The sequence below is a fragment of the Urocampus carinirostris genome, chromosome 14, assembly GCF_059441175.1.
Source record: "Urocampus carinirostris isolate Australia breed hairy pipefish chromosome 14, RoL_Ucar_1.0, whole genome shotgun sequence".
Classification (NCBI taxonomy): Eukaryota; Metazoa; Chordata; class Actinopteri; order Syngnathiformes; family Syngnathidae; genus Urocampus; species Urocampus carinirostris.
The window spans coordinates 26,814,480-26,838,539 of record NC_142362.1 but is presented as its reverse complement, the minus strand read 5'-3'; the positions used below and the strand labels follow the sequence as shown (position 1 = coordinate 26,838,539).

Genomic DNA, 24,060 nt, shown 5'->3' with positions numbered 1-24,060 from the left:
TTTATTTAGCAAGATATGTATTACATTTAATGAAATAAAATATTTAGCTGTATTGCATTTTACATTTTTCAATGCACATTATGAAATGTAGTGCTTAAATATACATAATCTATCACTTTGCTTGATTTCTTTGTGTTTCAAAACCAATCTTATTGAATTTTCTATTTATGGATAAAAATGAATCATAAAATATACCTGTAGAATTCTGTGTGTGTTTTTTTATTGCTGCCAATCTGAAAAATGCATGAATGGAATGCTTACAATAGAGGCCAAAAGTAAAATATCACAAAAATTGGACACACCACATTGCCATTTTTACCTCATGTATTGTTTAGGTGGACCCAAGAGCTGACACACATGGCGCTCTCATGAAAACGTAGCCCCAATTTTTTTTATTAGTATTGAAAGTATTGTAAATAAAAATTGGGTCGTCATCCAGCCACAACGATTCTCTTGAGACGCACTAAAACGTAACATATTCCCTTCAGGAAGTTCAACTTTGGGATATGGATTTTAAGAAAGTTGAACTACAAGCCAAAGCTGCTCTGCTTAACCCTCTTGTGAATACAAAAAATAATACAAACACACAACATGTTTTTGTAAGGTAAAGAGAGCAAATGCGTCTTTGGGACTAAAACTGTGGGAGTTGAAAACATAAAGATGAAAAATGGTTGAAGAATCAACAGACATAGAAATGTAAGTAAACAAAGTAAAATATTCTGCTCCTGCTCTACTTAATGCCACAATAGTCTGACAAAACTACTGATTGAATGAAGTTGCGCACAAAATATGTGAGTCCAATTGACTTTTCAGGCGAGTGCAATTACTAGCATGAGGGTTTCTAAGACAGGAAAGAAATGCAGACATATCGCTTTTGCAGGGGTGGGAAAACTACTGCCTGCGGGCCGCATGTTGCCTGTCTTTTTCATCCAGTCCGCCCCCAAAAATGGTTAAAAGATAATGACGATAAATACAATAGTGAAAGAATTAATGCTGATTTTAAAAAAAAATATAGGTGCCAAAGTCGTTCCCATCATCCCTTTGTGTGTCTATAACAAAATACTACTGCAGAAGTACTACAAAAATACTGCAGAATGACTGTACTACAAAACAAAATGTTATCTTTCAACAAAGGGACCTGATAAGTTATCATTTTGCTTTTATTTTGAAGCGAAACAAAAATACCACAGAAATACTACATAGACACCACTACAAAAAAACTATATTCCAAAAAACACTACTACAGAAATATTACACCAGAAATACTACAAAAATATAACTACATTAATATTACAAAAATACTATATACATACAACAAAAACAACTACTATAGAAATACAACAAACATGCTAAAGAAATACTACCAAAGTGATACTTTAGAAAGACTTAAAAATACTTTGAGAGAAATACTACCAAAAAACAACAGGAATATTACAAAAATACTAAAGAATTACTACAAATATACTACTTTGGAAATACTACAAAAATACAGTAGAAATACTACATTTTTTAAACCAATGCGAAAAAGTTGCCCATCCCTGCTTTTTAGTGTCCTTGAATTCCCCCAATGCCATTATTCTGGATTAAACTGAGAACAACGACTCCTGTGAGCGTTCACTTTTCAACGTTGTTATCCACATCATGAAGTCATTTGCTCATTTTTCTGAAATGTAGGAATCGTTTATGTGAATGCATTTTTAAAGCTCCTGAGTTGGCCACTCATCACTTGCAGTTATTTTCAGTCAAGTGAAATATTTTGTTTCATTTTGTTCATCCCCAATTTGTCAAAACTTGCAAGAGAGGCGTCTCATTTTTAGGTGAATATTGCAAGGATGCTTATTGTAATAGTTCAGTTATTTGTGAAATCTGGGCAAATGTGAGTCTCAAAATTAAATACAGAGACCTTTCGTCCAAACACGCCCAGTGGATTTATGCATTATAGAGAGGGTGACTGGGGGCCGTGTATTGTGAGATTTTGGGGAACAACCTCCTTCCCTCAGTCAGAGCAGTGGAGATGGGTCGTGGCCTGGTCTTCCAGCATGTCAAAAACCCGAAGCACACAACCAGGAAAACCAAAGAGTGGCCCCGTAAGAACCATGGCCCAGCCAATCTCCAGACCTAATCCCAATCGAAAATCTATGGAGGGAGCTCAAACTCCGTGTTTCTCAGCGACAGCGCAGAAACCTGACTGATCTAGAGAAGATCAGTGGGAGAAGTGGGCATTGATCCCTCCTGTAGGGTGTGTAACTCTAGTGAAAGACTACAGGAAACATGTTAACCTCTGTAATAGCAAACAAAGGCTACTGTACCAAATATTAACATTCATTTTCTCAGGTGTTCAAATACATATTTGCACCTATATCACACAAATAAATCGTTAAAAAAAATCATGCATTGTGATTTTTGGATTTTTCTTTGTAGGTATTCCTTCTTACAGTGGAAATGCACAGATGATGAAAATTTCAGACCCCTTCATGATTTCTAAGTGGGTGAAATAGCAAAATAGCAGGGTGTTCAAATACTTGTTTTCTTCACTGTAAGTTTTCTTGGACACAAGTATTTTCAAGAAACTTTTCAACTGTTATTTACTATACATTGGAAAATTCTAGAAAATATATTTTTTAAGAAGAATTGAAGCTTTCTTTTGATATGGTCTAAGCCTGTATGGCTACAGAACAAAATTTTCTGTAGGCCTTCAAAAATGAGTCGAATTGGCCAAAATTGGCTAGCATCGACTTGCACCAGTTTTTCCCATCTGAGAGAAACATGTGGCATTAAATAAGTTAAGAATGGATACAGTTCCGTCTCACAATATGTTGAGGTCAAACTTTCGTCTAGCAGTTGCAGATATTTCACCTTCACCACCAAATTTAATTCAAAGTTATCATCCTGAGGAGTGACTCAATGAGTTTTGCAAAGAGAAAAAAAGGTACCCAGAAACCCTGCCTTACAAAGAGGACCAATAATCTTCGGCCTCCTCTGAGAGAAACACTGGGGTAATCTGTCATTATGCGTAAGACATAGGCAGAGAAAAGTATTGTGGCAGCAGTGGGAAAACAATCATTCCTGACTCATTTGCCTCTAACCCCGTAATGAAGCCCATGTGTACGAGGAGCCTTTCAACAAGCTGTAAATCTATGTGCTGCCCTCTCGCCACTTGATTAAAGCAACAGCCATTCACCTGCTCTTCATTAGGCCCAGCAAGGAACAGACAAGGCAAAATAAGTTAGCACCTATATGTTTTAATGTCTAAATGTGCATGCCTTTTTTGGTCATGTCATACATTTCTGGATGAACTTTAGAGACCCAAACGTGACGGCACGGATTTGGTATTGGACTGGTTGCAAGGGATCGAGAAAGTACAGGGGCATGTTCTGTATTTTGAGCATGTTCACCTCTTGTTAATTGTAACATGTGGGCTATATGTCCCAGGAGGACAGCAAAGAAGCTGACAAATCTGGTAAATGTCTCTTCATTTATACAGGTCTCTCTAGTTTTTCACGAGGTTACGTTCCAAAAAGTACCCGCGATAGTCAAAACTCGTCACATGGAAATATTTATTCATGTGTCAAATACAGTGATACCTCTACTTACGAATTTAATTTGTTCTGGGGGACGGTTGGTTACCTGAAAACTGAAGACGCATTTTGAATATAGGTGGGCAGATCCGTTCCAAGCCCAGCAGAAGTTCAGTATTATATTTTTGATATATTATAAAAGACATCTTAACAAGTCAAGTCAAGTCATTTTTATTTGTATAGCCCTTAATCACAAAGAGTCTCAAAGGGCTTCACAGGTTATTACACATAAGCAGTTTAGGTTATTCATATGCTATAGAGTAGAAGTGAGTTTTAAGCTTAGATTTAAACATTTCCACTGAGGTTGCAGATCGGATCTCAGGGGGAAGAGCATTCCACAACACCGGTGCCCGGATGGAGAACACTCTCGAACCTGAAGAACACTTCTTGGCTCTTGGGATCACCAGAAGACCGGCGCTCTCAGAACGAACATAGGGGGAAATCAGATCTGAAAGATATGAGGGGGAAAGTCCATGTATGATTTTGTATAATAATAAGAGAACCTTAAAATCACATCTTAGGCTAACAGGGAGCCAATGCAGGTTAGCCAAAATTCGGGTGATGTGATCGGACTTTTTTGTCCTAGTTAAAAGCCTCGCTGCTGCATTTTGTACCAACATAAAACAAAACGTATTAAAATTAGAACCGAGCCCAATCAATTACCTTGATTTTAGCGGCCGAGTTTGATGCAAACCCAAATCTTCCTATTTTATTTCTATGGACTCGTTAGGAAGAGGGTTGATTTTGGCCAAATTGTAGGTCGTGCTCGGGCTTAAGATCTTACCTCCAACACAAAGGCAGCTTGGGAACGAACCCCTGACCTCTCAGTAGTGAGACTGTCACGCTTATCACTGATGCCCAGGCAAGATGACTCAATGTTTGAAAACGTGATCAGCTGCAAAAACGTTTACAGAAAGAGCCTACAGGGCAACACAGGATGGGATCCATCAGCAGATCTGGGGATGACCTCCAGGCTCTCAGCAGCATTTAAGCAATTTTGTCAATTACCTGTCGGGGAACTTTATAAAGTTTCCCCATTATTCAAAGTGTCAATAGAAACGGGATCAAGGGCATGAAAAATTCTCCCCCATTTGCATATATTATCAAGGGGCCTGTTTTTCACCAAAACTTAAAAAGGAAGCACCTGTAGCCATTCAGAGGTTGACCCCAGCTCACCCAATCCCCCACTCGGTGACTGGTCACGGTCCTCTCTAAGCCACAACCCTCAGAAACAGGTGTGTCTGCCAAACTGCCAAAAAAGGAGAGGAAGGCACAAAGGCCACACCGAACTACATTCTGGAAGATGAAACCTCGCCCCTGGGGCACTTCCGCTTGGTTAATGCCGAACGAGGTCCATGCCAAGTGTCTGAAGCAATCGCTTCTTATTTACTATGTGCGGACGTACAGTTGTTCTCAAAAGTAATTGCCAATGTTGGAGGTAGCGTTTGTAAAAGAGACTTGTGTTCTGTCGGCAGAGGAGGGATAAAGTTAATTTAGTCGGGCATGTGCACTTTGGTCCTGGGACATCTGCATTCAGTGGCATGGCCCCATTTGTTGCAATTTCAGCTCTCATTTCCATTCGCAAGAGAGATAACTGCCGGCATATGGAAGCAATAGATAGAAGAGGTCAATGCAATTTCTTGCACTGGCACAGGGGAAAAACCTCTGTGCATTAATATAGGTTGGCATACGAAAATACAAAAATATGGGAGGTCAGCAAGAAGAATCATTGATTGCTAGATTTCTTTACAGGATAATAATAATGCTTGATGCTTTCGAAGACTCGCATTTTCTTTTTTATTGTATCTGGCAACACGGTGACATTGTCGACATTGTTATCATATCTCCGAGTGGATTGTCCCAAAGGAGGTAAATTACAGAGCTGCCAAACATTGAAAATCTTATTTCTCAATGGAAGGAGAGAATTTTCAGATTTTTTTTTCCTGGTAGCATTTAAGAGGACCAGTTTAAGTTAAAAGTGGTTCTCGCACAATTTTATCACTTAAAAAATAACTGCACACAACAGAGTAGCAACCGATAATATTTTTTTTTAAATACATTGGTGTAAGAATAAGTGTTTTAACATCCGTGATGGCTTGCTATCCTTGTGTGTAGTTGGTAAAAAAAAAAATCAGTAACTCTTCTAACTCTCTTAGAATAAAGTACTGAGTCAAAATTAGCGCCTAGGCTCCACCTCAATACAAAACTTAAAGTAAAACTTAAACATTCACTGAAAATACAGTGAGTCTGATACCACACTACAAACAATCAGCAAAATCAACAAAGTTATCAATAAATTCAATTAAATATCTGAAAATATTGAAGGATTTTATACATTCGACTATAAAGGATTTTATACGATTGAAAATAAAGTGTATAAAGTGTAAGCCATCTTGATTAGTAGTTAGCAGGCCCCAAGATACAATTGGTGCAGAAATACAAACAGCACCTGGATATAATCTTTGGCTTCGTACTTTTGAGGATGAAATCATACAAATGCACATACAAACTATAATCATACTACAATGTCCTTACAATATCTTTTTAGACCAAATGTTAATTAGTCATCCAATTAAATATCTGAAAATATTGAAGGATTTTATACATTCGACTATAAAGGATTTTATACGATTGAATATAAATTACATTTAATGCAAAAGATATTGACTGACTGGGCTGTTGTGCGAGGTCAGGGCACCCTGGTGGAAAATAAGTTTACAGGAACGGCGGGAACGGGACGTACGGCTGATAAGATAATCAGCACATCCAGACGCTGTTGACGCAGAAAGGCCCTGATGACGTAGAAACGCTCTGTGTTGTTTTGACTACCCCAGACATTGGGACGCTCTTCTACGAGATGGTGAAGCCCAGGGGGCTTCCTTGGTGCGCCCATGGGAGGAGTCGGCACGCCATTATGCGGGGAGAAGATGGCCAATAGGAGAAAGCTAGAGGACTTGAGAAAAAGGCTGCCCAGAGACTCCAACGTCGCTAATTCGACCATTTTCGATGGAGAACACTTAGTTAATTTTTCAGGGAAAATAAATCTCCTCCCGTGTGGAAATGTCGGCTTCCTGTTCATCTTTTCCCTCAAGAAACGAGCGCGCATAAATTGTTGGGTGGATGTAGGTTGTGTTTGGTTAATGAAGTCAGATAACTAATTCAAACAATTTGGTAAACGGTACATTTTGATAATTAATTCCCAACGATATCTATCAAAAAAGGATATCTTCAGAATCTTACACACGATGGGGTGGAAGGCATAACGGAAGCAAATGGCTGTTGATGGTGATGATGTAATTTATCATTGAGAATGTTTAACTAGACTGAACAAATAAAGCTCCCAATGTGAAATCACTTCTTGTGTGAGAACCTCCTGCAAAATAAATGCGGAAAACAAACTCAGTAAACATCAAATTATTTTTTTCTTGGGACGAAATATGTAAAACTCAATGTATTTGTACCAATACAAAGTTTCAATACAAAAATAACTAGTTCTTAGTTATTATACACTTTTTGTAGTTTTGATAGAAAATGCATTTTTCGTAAATTACTGTAAACTGGCATAGTAAACTACGGAATAACCTTAGTATTTGGTACCTCTAAAATAAGTAAGAAAAACAGGTAAAATGCTGATATTTATTTCTTTATCATTAAATAATACAGCTGCAAACAAATAAGTAGTCCAGGGTGTTCTCAGTTACAAAGTATGCTTCTTTTGACACTTGGCTTATCGACGTCTTGCTTTTTGTCCCAGCACTGAAATTTTGGTACTACACCATCAGTTCCAGCGGCATACTCTGTTTAACACACATGCATGAAGAAATAAAATCATTGAAAAAGTGTTCATAAAAACGGGTATGTATTCTGGACTGAAATTTTCAGTCGTGATCGATACTGAAAACACACACGGATACCACAAGTACAATTAATTCCCTTCCCTCTGGGATAAATTATTAATGCATGTGAAATAAAATACCCTTAACTCCCAACACAATATCTGTTAAGGTTAAAACTTGAAATTCTATTAGGATAAAGAAAATAACACACTCAGTGATATAGGTTTTCGATAGCCCCTCCATCGGAGATGTGTGCTTCCAAGAACAGCTCAGGAAGAAAACATGCACCCCCAATGGCTAGATACTCATTTATTGAAAACACAGGCATAAAACAACACCGCTGATTGGCTTAGGCAAAATCACATGAATACAAGAAACAAATCTGATTGATTTAGACAGAAACCACATGTTTAAATGAAGCGAATAATGCTGGTCGCTAGGAGGCGTGCGAGTATAATAAATGAGCAATAAGAAAAGTGAAACTTTGTAACACAAACGGTACAATACGTCACTGTAAAGTCAACAAATGTAGAGAGGGAGGCAAGCTCTTGAGCAGACTTCCCAGCACTAAAGTGTAAGCCATCTTGATTAATAGTTAGCAGGCCCCAAGATACAATTGGTGCAAAAATACAAACAGCACCTGGATATAATCTTTAGCTTCGTACTTTTGAGGACGAAATCATACAAATGCACATACAAACTATAATCATACTACAATATCCTTACAATATCTTTTTAGACCAAATGTTAATTAGTCATCCACGATAATACCACATACTGATACCATAACTACATACAATTCCCTTCCCTCTGCATAAAAATACGCATTATTGTAAGAAAATACACTTAAGCTCCAACTAAATTTTTTTCCTCGATTATCATTTGCTAATTTTAATACCGGTGCTCTATTGTTATTCGGCCAATAAATGACAATACTGGTATCTGTTACTTTCGCAATGAATTAGCATTTGCTTAAATGTATATGCAAACCTTTCTTTTGTAACTAATGACTGCATTGTCTCTGGAAAATAAACTAATTAAAACAAATTTGATCTCCTAATAATGGCCAGTATCTGTACCTACACATCGCCAATAAAATCTGAGTTAAACTAAACTATTTGTAGTTTCTCATGCATCTATGCAATCCGAAGAGGACAATGTAGTCTTGCGTGGGCACTGAAAGCATTTATGCCAAGTTATCGCTAGGTTAGCATGCCGCCAGCAGTGTTTTTTCTTGTATTCTTATTTCACATTTTGACCCGTGAGAAGCAGGGTGCAGGGGTCCAGGCGGGGGATCAGAACCAGGCGCTGGGTCGTTTGGTACCTGGCCGCATTGAAAGAAATATAAGTTCCATTATTTTGTTTTTGCCTATTCTTGTTTTGCCAACATCACTCCGGATTCCTTTCACATGCCAAAAAGCATCGCCAGAATGGAGCCAACCAGCCCACTAACCCTTGCGAGGATAAACGTTCGGAAAATTAAATAATTATGTTATTTTGGTGCTATGTAACGAGAACACCCAAATGTTCACACACTGGATTTGTGCTCATTAATATTGTTTATACTATTATTTTATTAATGTCGGTGTCATAATAGTCTGTAGTGTGCAATAATCTGTGGTCTGTACAGCCCTTTGAGACTCTTTGTGATTAAGGGCTATACAAATAAACATGACTTGACTTGACTATATTTGTTGATATTATTCTTGTTACTATGATTTTAGAGAAAGTACAAACATGTTAAATGCTGCCCTTTGGCCATGTTGTAAACCTATTGTCAGATATTACACTGGTCCGTGGTACTGAAACAAAATAAAATATCTTAACCTTCTGAAAGAGGTTTAACATCCAGGATTACAAATGCGTATAGTGAGGTGAAGTGGATTTATGTAAAAAGGCAGAATCGGAGATTAGTTAACGTAGACTTGAATGGACCATTGGCCAGTGAGTACGCTATCGTCAAGCCACATTGAGTATAATAACTGTAAGTTGAATGCAGTCACAGAATCCCCAATATTTTCTACTTATCAGCTATTAAATAGTATTGCCTTTTACACGCTGGTTAACTACTGTTAAAAGAAAATAACTCTGAAATTGTTTAATTGATGTTGAAAATGTCAGGAAAAAATGTTAAAACGTCATATCGTCACGTCATATTGTCAAATATAAAAAAATTGTGAATATGCTTGATGGCTGTGTTTTGCTGCTGTTGGTGTCAGTGGATTTGTTCAGACCGAGGACAATCGACTTTGGCCTGGACGAATCTATTGACACTAACAAAGATGTTATATAATGAAATTGTGAATATGTTTGATTTTCGAGAAGGTTTGTTCAAACCTCACTTTGTGTTTGCTGTTAAAAACGTAATATTGGAATATAATATTGTGAATGTGCTTAATTGCTGTTGAGATTGTCATGATTGTTTTCTGTTTTTAGTGTCAATAAATTTGTTCAAACCAAAAAAAAAAAGAGGGGGCTGGGAATCCCCTCCTCTGTATCAATATCCCAGAAAAAAAAAAAAAAAAAAAAAAAATATGGTTAGTGTGGCATCATGATTTTTTTGTTTTTATTCAAGTATTTTGACATTCATTTTAGTACAATTTAGCAGAACTTAACCTCCACAGGAATCCAGTTACATAGCTAAGTATGGATGGAACTTGTACATAACTTGAAGACTCACGGCACAACCTACTGGAACTGCATTTCCATTGCCTGAAAAGGGTCAAATGTGGTCGCTGTTATGTTGGATTTGTAACAGATTAACAGCAGTTTCTATGGGAATTACAATAGGGAGTTTAAAAAACAAGTGACAATTTTAGTTTTGTTGGGTACTGTATTAAGCAGTGGTTCTCAACTGGTCTTACTTGAGGACCCACTAGTCCACCCTAATGACAAAATGAGACCCACATTGAGACAAATAATTGTACTTCCTAGATATATTGGATGAAAGCAGAGATAGTAGAATAGATTCAGCTTTTATTACAAAAAAACAGACAATAAAAAGCAAAACCAAAACCACTTCAATTACCATATTCTGTATACTCGCATACAAGCCTATATTGTACATAAGAGCACAACTGTTTTTAAACTTACACACACACCCACATACTAAAAGAAGTGTACCTAAGTAACAATAATCCCTTAGTTGTGAAGATAATAAAGACCAATATACTAGTAAAAAGCTTAGAAATATAAAAAAATACTGTAACTTCAAGAAGTGCTTCAATGGCAGACGCTCATACATTACATTATTTTTCATTTTCTTCTTCGCCTTGATCGTTGTTGTCACCGTTTTCCACTTTTCCTTCCCCTTATCACTCACTTTCTAGGGACCCATTGTTATGGGCAGGACAAGAAAAGCCAACTGAAAAAATACATATATAAACCGAGTGGTGGTCCCTCTCAAACATAATTAGGACCGCGCAGATTGCCTGAACAGAAAGAAGAGATCGAACAGGACATTACCCAACTAGTATGGAATTAATTTGCCAAGGCAAAGTCCGCGACCCACTTTTGGTTTCCTATCCAACAGTTGAGAAACACTGGTATAACGGACACAATCGAATCAAACCAGAGTTTGATTATCAATTCTAATGAGCTAATTAAAAGTGATGTGTTTCTTCATGAGATCTGTGTAAAGTTTCCGACCTTTTTGAGTTCGCTGCATTTACTATGATTACAAAGAATACTTCAAAAGACTGAAATATAAATCACGAGAAGAAGGAAATCATGTTTTCGGGATCATATCGTACCGCCCTGCTCACTAATAGGGACTTAGCATGCAAATAGTTGATGATATCAAATGCAGCTACATCATAAGCGTTGGGAAACTTTGCCGCCTTCAAATTTGCCAAACTCCAGACATCATTATTTCCCCCGCTAATCAAAACACGGCCATCTAATCTCCATACAGCAACTTTGGATGATTCCAATCTCTCGTTGAGTCGTCAGTCTAAATTCAATACGCTCAATCAGTGGTGCTTTGAAATTCGCCTAATAAGGCCTGTTAAAACCCGCAGCTTGCAACTGATATGAAGCCACCAGAGAGCAATTACGCTTTAGCTTAATGGTTAGCAATGGGCCAAAGGAATGTCTTCCCCCTTATAAAGCTCCGACTTGGGAGACTAATCTAACCGAGTGTCTTTTTTGTGTGTGATTATTTATGATTAGAAAGTGTTAGTGGAGAATGTGGGTGGGTGTATGGGAATCAAGGGGTCTGGAAGTCGTTTGATGAAGATCAGTATTAAACTGCTCCGTTAGATTAATTGCGGCCTAGCTAGAGGTAAGATTGGGCCTTAAAACATCCACCCCGACCTGACCCGACCCGCAGGTAGAAACGCCCGAACCAGCCCGAGTCCGACCCATTAACTTGATTTGAGGGATTGAGCCCAAAGCAAACACAAATTGCCATATTTTATTTCTGAAGACTTGGGAGGAGGAAGGGTGTTTTTGTCTGACTTCGACCCCCCCAACTCGTGGCCACTTCCCTGAGTCCTACAGCGTCTGCATGCCACACTGATCCTCCACAAAGTGAAGAAAGTAAAGAACACATGACGCTTGGATGATTGGGGAAAAAAAGTCATCAAAACAGAAGCCCGGCCTGAACCCGATTTAATGATTGACATTTCAAGCCCGAATTCAGGCCAGGTTCCAGCTCAGGCCTAAGATCTAACCTCTTGGCCCAGCTATATAATAGCCGCTTCTGCCTAGGAGGGTTATGAGGAGGATTACTTGAAACTTATTTGGTTTAGTCGTTTTTTTTTTGTGAATGCCAGGACATTTAGAACCTTTTTTTATAGAATTACAATTGATTTTATGGTCATTGATAACAACGCAGTGAACATTGTTCAACTCACTCAGTGCCATAGACATGTTTTTACGTTATATACATTTTCTTTCTGCCAATACTCAAACATTTGTTTTAATACCAGAATGGAAATATTTGCCTACTTTAAAGTAAAATTTAGTTAAAAATACAAGTAAAATATTTAAAATGAGAAAATCATACTTAAAATGATGAGAAATCTTACTATTTTTTTCTTTGTGTAACAAATGTATTTTAATTCTTAAAGGTTTATCAAATTTTTGTAGCTCCTTGATTCATCCTATTAAAACTTTAACCATTACTACTGTTTAATTCACATTAAAGGGACTGTCACAAAGTCAAGTCAAGTAAAGTCATGTTTATTTGTATAGCCCTTAATCACAAAGAGTCTCAAAGGGCTGCACAGATCGAAGACTATTGCAAACCACAGACTATTATGACAGGATCCCCTGATCTAAAACCTACATAAGGGCAAATAATAACTATTTTATAAACATAAAACATTTAATGCTGCTACATATAAAATACTTCTTTCAGAATTTAGCCACATTTAACTTACCAAAATAATTTTCATTTGTGCACAAAATCCATCCTCCTTTCTTTAAGATTTCAATTACTCCGTCGTTCAGATTCCATGCGTTTCATTTCCATCAGAAGTTATTTTCTATTGCGATCTAAGCTAATACTGAAAGTCTAGCCTGTCTTGTCATATTTCTGGGATATGTTTTTTTTTCTGTTTAGGGCTGAAAATATCCATTCGACAGGAGAAGTAGAATTGGCTTTTTTTTTATTGTGATTTTTTTTGTTATAGCCAATCATAGTTTGTGAAACCGCTGACATTTCCCAAGGCCTGCTAGCAGGAGCTGGCCCCTTCAAACTCGAAATCTGATTGGATAAACCAACAGCTTGGTCGAGCACTGTCGCTATTCCTCAGGCCCTTCAGAAGACTTTGTGAAGCCCTCCAGGCATATTACTTATCTTGCCCTTTCCAAGGTTTTTTGTTTTTCGGGGGTACCCGTAGCAGCAAGATGCCAGACATCATGCGAAGCCAGCTTTGACATTCAACCGCAGCTCTTTTAATGCAACGTGGGTCCCCTTTTCAAGGCCGACTTCCTGCACTGTTGCCATGCCAATGCAAAGGCAAGAGGCCCTGCCAACTTCCTGGTGGTCTTCAGGCAGTAGGGCCCTCAGGTGCTGTACGGCGCCAAAGGGGTGGGCAGTGCCAACCCCATCAACAAGGCGATCCTGATGAGGAACTTTAGTTCCTTTTGCAGGCGGGGGGCTTTGACATGTCCATTTGGGATTGGGGGCTGGAGGACGTGGATTTGTTCAGCAAGTTCCTGCGCTGGGGGACCGCCGCCCTGTTTTTCAGCGTGGACCGGGCATCGTGCAAACCCTTCCAGGACCCTAAACAGCACCAGAGGTGCCTGACGTCCCGGGCATCTTTCTGACAGCTAGAGCAAATTTTGTTGGACAGACATTGCCCGATGCCCGTCAACGTCCCGCTGTGGGTGGCATGACGACAATGTTGCCACACCTACTGACAAAGAAAACCTTCTCAGTTTCTCCAGCTCTTACAAGGAAAACAATTCCTCTCTTGGCAATTGGCCTGTTTTCTGTCACTGATCCATTAATTATTATCATTGGAGCTTTTCTCTCACATCTGCTTTAGGTGTGCAATGTGTCTGAGACCCACCATGTGAACTCAACGTCAGAATACTTACCCTAAAGCTCTCATTTCCTGTTGTGAGTCAGTGGAATTGGCTCTGGGATCCTGAGCACCGAATGCCATTCTTAATACATTTTCATCAAACCAAAGTGCAATTCCTGACCCGAAAAAAGAAATGGAATAATGCTGCTGCTCCTACAACATATCCATTTTGAAACGTGCCTTAAAAGTTTGGGGACAGCATCTTGTTGAGGCCGAGAACTGACTGGGTTGCCTTCCAAGACAGAGCTCATTAAGAGGCCCAGTGTTTGTTTAACAGATATCGGAGAGCTCCCTTTCGTTCAAAAACAAGTCATAAATGAGGGTCTGTGTGTGTTAGGGAATTAGAGAGACTGTATCCATGAATCTTGAGACGCATAAGTCTTTTGTTGCGGGTCGAATTCAAGACAGAAGCCAGGCAAAGATAAACATGACGTCAAGGTGAGATGCGTAGAAAGGCTATGTCATTCCAAAAACAATTGCTGGTAGATTGTAATTAGCTTCACCTAAAAAAGGGGTCTCATACTCATTTTACATGGGGAGGCACCGGGGTTAGGGTCTGCTGTCTATTCTAAAAGAATACTGATAAAAACGGTCTGCTGTTTTCAAATACCGTTTTCCAAAATTCCCTGCAAAAAATAAGATAAAAGAAATAATTAGGCAGAACTAATATCAAAATAAATCACTCAGTAATAAATTCTTATATAATACACTAAGGGTGTACTTGAAGGGACAGTGTGTATTGTTTAGTGCCTCCTAGTGGTGAAAGAAAATGTCGTTCATCAAAAAAACACAATAATCAGCAAAATTATATAAACCATCATAAAAATTATTAGAAATAAACACGAATCTAGAGTTTTCTATTTATTTTGAGTCAGTAACGCAAATTTGAGATCCCTGACCTAAATGATGCCATAGATACATTTATTATTCAGGGAAAATGATGTTTTACTGCAAATGATGATTACAAAGAAAATATGCTGCAAATTATTTTGTTTAATAGTATTTTTATGGATTTGTAATACAGTACCGTCCTTTAATTATTTGCTCCGGTACGAAAATATTTTTAGTTATTTACCAGAAGTTTATATCTATAATGTGCTAAATAGGATAAGTTATCATATGCTTGCCTTCTAATTCTGCTACTACTGCGCATTGATCCTGCAATCGGAGTTCTGTTTCTCTGGTCCCTCTTTCTTTCTCTCTGATAAGTTTTAGATTTAGTAGACATTAAAAAAAGGAAAGAAGACATTAATTGATTTTGAGCTTGCAAGGAGAAACGGGGAGGGACGCCCAAACAAACAACAGATAAGAAATTCCAACCTGCGGTAAAAGCCCTCCGCTGAGCCCTTTCCTTTCATAAAATCTCCTAGGATTCAAAAGCAGATCCACCCTAAAGGGTGGGGAAAGCAAGAAATTTGAACACGATTGATATAAACAGTGAATAGCAGTCAAAATAACGGACAACAGTGCACATTAAAAAATAACAAACTTGCACCATGTGCAATCTCCTTTACATGTATCGAATATTAAAGACAAAATAATTTACCACAATCTCTCACTCGACCTTACCTTATTTGATCGCTTACTTCCTTGTCCTATTTTCCTCCTCACAGCTATTGTCACTTGTCTGGATTTCTCTGTTTTTCATCCTATCAAAACTAGCCCTCTTTCCTTTATTAGTACTCTGTCCTCCTGGTTCCTTGCTAGTTTGGATGCCTTTCTAGTCATGTTCCAAGCATCCCTGTCACAGCACTCTTGGCCACTCAGTGCACCGGGCCTGCCTCACATCCCGGATTACGGATACCGCCTGATATGCTTTTTCACGTTTTTTCCACCTATCACGACCAGTCCTCTTTCATTTTTTAATACCCTTGGTTCCTCACTCATGTTACGTGAAAATTAACCACTAACCATTTCACAATTTTCTGTCTTCCGATTTATCTATCGATTGAATCTCTTGCCTGCTCTTTTAAGTTGACTGCAATGGTTTTAAAGCAAGATTTAAGTCTTAACATTTCTAACCAACAGTCTATTCCAGCCTAACTGTAATAGAAGGACAACTATGATAATTTCCGAATATAAGTTTCACAGAATTTCAATCAAAATGGTCAAATCCCAGTAAAAACAGGAGTCAAAAACATGACACGGGATAGCCCGAATGATTTTCCCCAATATCAATATTTTATTACCTACTCATAGACTCACATTAAAAAGCTAGTGATATACTTCATCCCCAATTACTTTTGTAATACAGTCCATCAAAATGTTTTTCATTTTCAACACGCACAACAAAACCGTGGTCCTCTGTCACCATGTTAGAAATACTACAGTATATATCTGCCATGGCAAGATTGCTGGTGTAGGTCCGCCCCTTAATACATCTAATAATCCCATCACTCCTTTGAGTAATAACATATCAGCACCACAAAAGAAGTAAAGTGGTCTCATAATTGCTGGGCACGTTTACCATGTGGATACAGACAGAGGACTATTGGATAATCCCTGCTGTGATTTATGGCCAGCTTGTCCAATAAACATGTTGGGTGTACAATGTTACTGGCCCAGTTTATTGCTAAAATTAAATAAATATTGTATACAAAATAACAATAAAATGAAGAAAAAGAAACCTACGCTCTCAAAGAAACAAAACAATATATTTTCTCTGCTTCTTGGGAGGCCGTGTGCTGCAGGTGGAGGAAACAATTATGGAACAATCACAACATTGAAATATAAAAAGGTGGAGAAAAGCGGGGGATTTTTAAGGGGAGTGGGCCAGGGTACGGATGATTAATGAGCAATCTTAATATTTTCTTCTTTGTGTACCAAATACATTTTTATTCTTGAAGGTTCGTCAAAGTCGTGTAGCTCCTTGATTCACCCTATTAAAACCTTCATTTTTACTACTGTTTAATTCACATTAAAAGGACTCTCACAAAGCCATTCCTTCCTCTTCTTCAAATTCAGTAGTGTGATTTTGATCATTTTTAGAAGCATACATTTGACACACATCCACTCAGACATGAGTAGACCTGAGGTAACACAATGGTAATCTATCAGAAGTCCAGAATGGGTGAACCCTCAATCAAGCTTACTTGAACTGTAGAACGTTGGACTATTTACATAAAGTGCACAGTGCAAAGGGGAAAGTGATGGCAGTTTTTAAAGGTGGGGTGCATTGTTTGAGGTGTCCCTGAAAGTCTGAAGTAGAATATTTCCTTTATTAAGTATGTGCTAACTATGCCCAACTGAGTTCAAAGAGCCTTGATAATTTTGTAGACATTGTGCCTATCTTCCTTTATCTTACTTTTACCATCGCTGTTCTGGTACTCACAGGTAGGAGGAAAGTGGTACGGGTTGGGGGGGAGTGAATTTCTGCTTGTGATTGCAGTTTGTTGTTAGTGTAGATGAAAATGGTGAAAGTAAGAAAAAGGCCTGTTTCAAATACAGTCCAAACTCTTATTCTTGAGCTTATGAATGATGTCGACCTCAGGAAGCTGTCCACAGGACATTTAGTTATTTAATTTTTATTTTATATATTCTATATTGATATTTGTGTATTGTCAGTTGATGCCTTTGCAACATCCATTGCAGCCGGGTATCCTGGAAGGGAGATTAACTCATGCGCGGCCCCCTCTCAATGTTTTTTCATTTTCTTATGCTGAGGTTTTAGACTTTTCCTTTGCCCTTATGTAGCTTTTAGATCAGGGGATGGTTTAATGGTAGTCTGTACAGCCCTTTGAGACGTCTTCTTATTAAGAGCTATACAACAAAAAAACATGACTTGACTTGACTGAACCCTTTTCTTTCTTAAATCGTCTTGGTTACTAGAAGCAAATCAGAAATCAAACAAAAACAACATAATTGACCAATCGTGACAATGATGGAAACAGTGCATAAAAGTCAAAATAATAAACGACAGTGTGACAAAAAAATAAACAACAGTGTGCAATAATAATAAGAATAACAATCAACATTGGCATATTTTCCATAGTAAAAACAGAACTACATTCTTTATTGTAAGCAAGCAGAATAAAACAAATCCAAGCAATGAATGATTTACTTATCGTTTTGTTAAAGTTTCAAATACTGAAAATATCCATTTGAAATTACTAGAAACAATAAAATTGTTACTAAATGTCGGTGTTGTTGTGACAAAACATTAATGTCACGACGCCAGGAACAGAGACAGGACCCAGTAGCGTTTGTTTACTCAGTTTTATTGATAAGAGGGAGACAAGGGCTTGCTTCCACGATCCGAGGATTGACGGACAGGGTAGCAGGTGGCGGGAACGTGGAAGTGGCACTTCTGTGTCGAGCAAGGATGATCGAAGACAGGCAGGAAATACATGTCGTTAGCCGGGACGGGAGATCAAGGCCGGTGTCAAGTTCGCAAACGAGGTCGGCCAGGGGTGTCAGGCAGGTAGCGGGGCAAAACCGATCGGATAAAGGGAAGGCAGAACGGCGCAGGGTCAGGTCCTGAAACAGGTTGGCAACGAGGATCAGGCAGAAAAAAACAGGGCAGGAACAGAGTCTGAACGTGAGAGCTTGCCGAGCTGAGAGCAACGGTTAGCACAACGATCTGACAGGGATCTCTTGACAGCCGGAGGTTTAAAAAGAGTTCATGAGCCAATCAGGTCTTCGGGCTGTTGGCGCCAATTGAGCAGTCACAGGGCCTCTGAATTGGCAATCATGACAATTATATATTCAAAATATTTTCCAGGACAAGGCAAGAGACCAAAATTGACATTTGAAGCCGACAACATCCAGACCTGTGCTTGGATTTATTTTCGAAAATCTCTAATCCTGTAATGGTGTCACCACACAACTGACACAGACTTTCCTCACCTCTGGTGAGAACTTCCAGGCCCATGAACCGATCCGTGACTTCTTAAGTTGGAGGGAAAAAGCTTCAGAGAGCTGACACGGGTTCAGGAATAGCGGAAGAATGCAGATTGTTGTCCTCGCCATGTCGGATCCTGCGGGTGCACCAGTCCGGTGGACTAAATGGACAAAGGCTTCACCTTAGAAAGCACATTGGTTGGACTAATGGGGAAATAATTTGTGAACTATTTGCAGTGCACCTGAAAATACCTTTAGTGAAATTATGTTTGGCAAGCCACGTCGCTTTGAAGCCGACAGAGTGGCAATAAAAATTAGACCTTCATTAGCGAGCCCGGGCCTTTCAAAGTGAATTGGCCCCCGTATCTGCGGGTCAGCTGCGTTTCGGCAGCGCTCCGTTTCCTTCGGCGCTGCCAGCTGCAAACACGTGGAAGCAATTTTCCCTGATTCGCTGCTGTTTTTACGACTCGACTCTTTTCCTCTCTCTCACACACAAACGTATCCACCACACCACTGGGCTTCTTTTATGGTGTATTTAGGAAATTAACACTAACCGACAAATTACTTTGTAAATAAAATTGTAGAGCGCTAAAATATTGAAACGAGATGCCCATAGGCAAGTGTTCATCGAGAAACAAAGAAATCCTTGAGAATGGGAAAGGCTTTGATTCTGAACGCGGAACACATACGACATAAAAATCCTTCAGGGCATGCAGCGGTCATGCAACAACAACAAAAAAAAATAAATACAAAATGCTGCTGACCAAAGTGTAGCAGCACAATCTCAAACACAATCAAATGCATTGATTGTAATTGTCGCAGATGTAAAGCTAATTACTTAATCGCTTACATTTGCAACACGCATTATTGTGAGAGAAATTGCGAGCGTGATTAAATTACTGATATTTATCTTCTAATGGCACTGATTAGGACTGGATGCTAATCTGTCATCCTGAAAGGCCGATATTAACAGCATCGATCTAACAAAAACAATAAACATGTAATATGAAAGAAACATTTTGTGCACTCGGCAACCAGATGGCCCGCTTGGAGTCTGGAATGTGCCATGTGAGTGCTTGCGTGGCAATGCCGCTAATGATGGGAACCACAAACTGTTGATTTATTAAATGGAGTTGTTTTGCCCTATTAACCTGTTGTCTGAGCAGGCAAAGATGCGTTTTTGCCTCATGCTGCAAGACTCTAGCGAGAACAGTGAATTGCACTATTCCCTCCCTATAACGCAGTTCACTTTTCATTATTTCACTAATTCACTAATTTTGCATCGTAATCAGCATTTCAATTGGCCTAACAGTCTCCCAGCTTAATATTATTTTAAGATGCTGCCATTATTTGTAAAAACAACTAAAAACGTTTATAGAGTACAGTAATCCTGTCATGATTTGATATGCCATTCCTCCAGAGGGCGCCAGCACAGTTAGGAACTGGACACACATTAGCCCAATCACCACAAACCTGTCCGTAATCATACCAAGCCTATAGATTGTTGGGACAGCATACTGGGTCTGGTCATTCTGTCAAATTTAGTCGAAGTGGACCCAAATGTTGGAACGCCAGAATGGAGGCAGATGTGCTAAAATAAGTATAGGGTTTGTCATTGAAAAAACAGCAACAACAAATAAAAACAGACCACGTCTTAAAACAACCTACAGAGTGTTCAAACGATAAAAGAAAACCATACCTGACATGATAACAGAAGACTGGATGGAAGTTGCATGGAAATAGCAAACCTCCGATATAAACTCGTCCTTTTTCTTTTTTTAGTACCCCGTCATCTTGGTTCCTTGCTAGTTCGATGCTTTTTTAGTCACATTACAAGCATCCCTGTCACAGCACTCGTGTCCACTCAGTCCGTCGGACCTGCCTGACCTACCGGACTATGGATACCACCTGATAAGCTTTTTCTCAGTTTCTCCACCCTTTACTTCCCAGTATGTTATCCCATCAGTCAATATAAAGGCTTGGCATGATTGGGGATGGGTGTGTGGTGATTGGGCTCCAGTATGTCCAGGTCCTAACTGTGTTGGCGCCCTCAGGAGGAAGGTGGCATATCAAAACGTAAAAAAATCCCTCGGTTATTGCTGTCTATGGGGGGCAGAAACCCCTGCAAAATGTGAAAACAAACATATTTATTTATTATCAATAACAAACCCAATTAACGAGCTCAAGTATTTGATTACTTGATATCTTTTCTTACAAACAACTTCTTTACCGCCCTATTATAATTCTAAAAATATTGTTGTTGTTTTATTGCACTAATTTAAGAATTAAGGAACCGATCCAATTCATTTTACTTGATACTTTGCCACCATTATGTGGCCATTAGGAAAAACTGCATTTACCTTCCGGTTCTGTCCTACAGAAATCAAACATTTTTTAAAAAAGCACCAGGGAGCCATTAAAGAACGCCAGAGACCCACATGTCGATCCTGAGCAGGTTTAGCAGGTGGGCAGGTCCAAGTCGAAAGCATCTTCCTTTGTGTAGCGAATCAGAATGCAGTACACAATGCAAGTCATCATTTTTTTCATTAATGTTACCAATGTTACCATTGGTGATGATTAATGTGAGAGATATACAAGATATAAACTCTGTTGGCAGAATTATTCAGTTAGATAGAAATTTTAATCTCCCTTGCGAATGGAGCAAGCATGGCCGAGCTGCCATCTTCCCAGGTTTTCCCGGGCCGCGCTGACAACATTCGGTCAGTAGGCGTGGTTTATTGATTTCACACATAAACAGGACATGAAGTCACACATAAGCGCGACTTCACAGTAAAATAAAATTGAAAAAGGTATTTACAAATAATGGAATTAGACTGATCTTTGAAACGTGACTATGTGTGATCTTTGTTTTTATATTATGAATATAAAAACAGGTTAATTTCATAGCATGGAAGTCTGAGAAATACACAACCAAAAACAGTCAACTTTACATTAATAAAATGAGCAATAGTATCACACAGAAAGTCATGAAAAAAAGCTTTGTTAAAAAAATAGTGTTGAAATAATTCTGTCATACATCAATTTTGGTGAACTCTTTTCCTAAAATTTTAAGCCAGTTTGTCCTGTCTACCAGTCTATCACACTGTCTTCAACTTTACTTAATTCTGACATTTTGAAATATCCTGCCAGATTCCACAATGCTGCACACAAAATAATCCTGAAATTCTGTAAAACTTATATTCGAAAATTATCATATTTGTCCTTCTAATACAGTTAGGCCGGAATAGACTGTTGGTTAAAATTTACACAAAAATGAAACCCCCACACACCTGTTTTTATTTTGGGGATTTTATAGTCATAAAAATACTATTTACCTGAAGTTATACTGCATTGACCGGAGCAGTTAATGCATTCTCAAACACCCCCCTAACCCCCTTTTTTGTATTACCTTTTGGAAAGGCTTTGAAAAATCCCAAACTGAACTAGTGTGTGAAGTTTTATTCTCCTGCTACAGAAGGCGCCATAAATTATGCATCAGAAATATGTATGTGTATTGACTTTAATAAGAGCTATTTCCTACATTGGCGCCTTTTGTAGATGCTGAACAACCACTTGGGTGCTTGCTAGTGCTTGCTTGTTCTGTCTCTCGCACACTTCTTGACATCCAGCTGTGTGTGTATGTGTGTGCGAAATAAACAAAAAAAGGAGGGCATAATTAAAATAATAGTGCCTGCTCTTGTTTTGGGGGTTTGGATGTCTTCTCACAGCTGGGTTTTGGTAAGGTTGAAGACATGTGCGGGAACTGTCGAGGAGTGTTAGCATACAAAAAATAAAGTTGGTGGTGTTTGATTGCGATATCTAATTACGATGTTCCTGACGGGTGTTTTATTGTCTATACATAGGTTTTTTTTCCTCAGGTGAAATTCAGTCAAGCACTAACACTCCTCGGTGACACAGAAAGAGGGGGTGTGTGAGTAATATGGTGAAAGAATACTGGATACCAAAACACTTAGCAGAGATAGAACCCGAATTGTTGCGAATACAGTCTGAAATATAGTAAATACTATCACCGCATACATTGGTATCAAGAGCATAATGTTTTTTAAGGAATGTGGAGCAGGTGGAACTACTGGGTATTCTGTAGCATCTTTAGCAGAAGTAGTACCTTACAACAATTGTCCCAAACCTTTTCAGTACCATGAACCGGTTTAATGCCTGACAATATTTTCCCGGCCCAGTCATAACAATAATAACAATATTTCTCGGTTTGATTACTGTAACGTGTTGCTCTCTGGTCTCCCGATGTCTACCATCAAAAGTTTGCAGCTGTTTCAAAATGTGGCAGCGAGTCTTTTGATTAGGAAGAGTAGGTTTAATTATATCACTCCAATTGTAGCTGATTTGCTCCCTGTCCATTTAAGACGTGAAATTATCATTATTATTTTTTTATTACAATACAGAAGTTTGCATGGGCTTGACCCCTATTACCTTTCTGATTTGATTTCCCCCTATGTTCCTGCTTGGAGCCTTCGCTCGGAAAATACTGGTCTACTTATATTTTCTCCATTCGGTTCTGTGTAATGCTCTGCTCCTTGAGATAAGATCTACAACCTTAGTGAAACTGTTTAAAATCAATACTTAAAACTAGTGTTGAGAATAAAACCGTTACACCTTTTTCGCTACTGACGGTCAAAAGCGGTGCGTTACTGTGGCAGCAGAACGCTAACGGTGGCGTGTCTCTGCACACATGACGTATTTTTGCTGTCCTCTGAGTTTGTTATGCCACGTCTTTTGGGATGTCACCATACAAAATAGCGACAACCACATAGTTAGATAGCGATTACGAATACAGTATCTACTAATGCGTGAAAAGAAAAGGCGAATTGGTGGTACGGCAATCCACTCCTGTCGTTCGCGAACGAAACAGCTCTATGAGACGTCTCTAGCTATTAATCAAAAAGCCAGCTGCCTTCGAAATGCTATTTTCTCCTGTCATTGGTCAAAATGCATTTTTCCAGTGACTCTTTTCTGTTGACTTGAAATTTGTTGAGTATTAAAAAGGTTTAATCATATTGTATTTTATCTTTTTATTTGCATTTTTAAAAATATTTTAATATATGTATCTCGGGGTTTTTCAGTGTTAACATTTAAGTGTTCATTTTGCTTCATTTTCCCCAATTTAAGTCCTTCATAATAATACATAATAAATGGTATTATATGGATTAAACAGCCACCCGTGCACTTGGTGGCACGTGCGCTCAGAGGCGCACCAATTGGCAGTGTCCACGTTTGGTGGCACTGTCGGCCTCG

The 24,060-nt window shown here is 38.7% G+C and overlaps 1 long non-coding RNA gene across 1 annotated transcript; it reads right to left on the bottom strand.

Moving 5' to 3' along the window:
- Window positions 1–18,185: 18,185 nt before the first annotated feature.
- On the bottom strand, window positions 18,186–21,470 carry LOC148353067 (uncharacterized). Its single transcript, XR_015852639.1, has 3 exons — window positions 21,228–21,470; window positions 18,796–18,950; window positions 18,186–18,426 (listed from the first exon to the last, which is right to left on the bottom strand). It is a non-coding gene; the product is annotated as an uncharacterized LOC148353067 (long non-coding RNA).
- Between the last annotated feature and the right edge of the window lie 2,590 nt (window positions 21,471–24,060).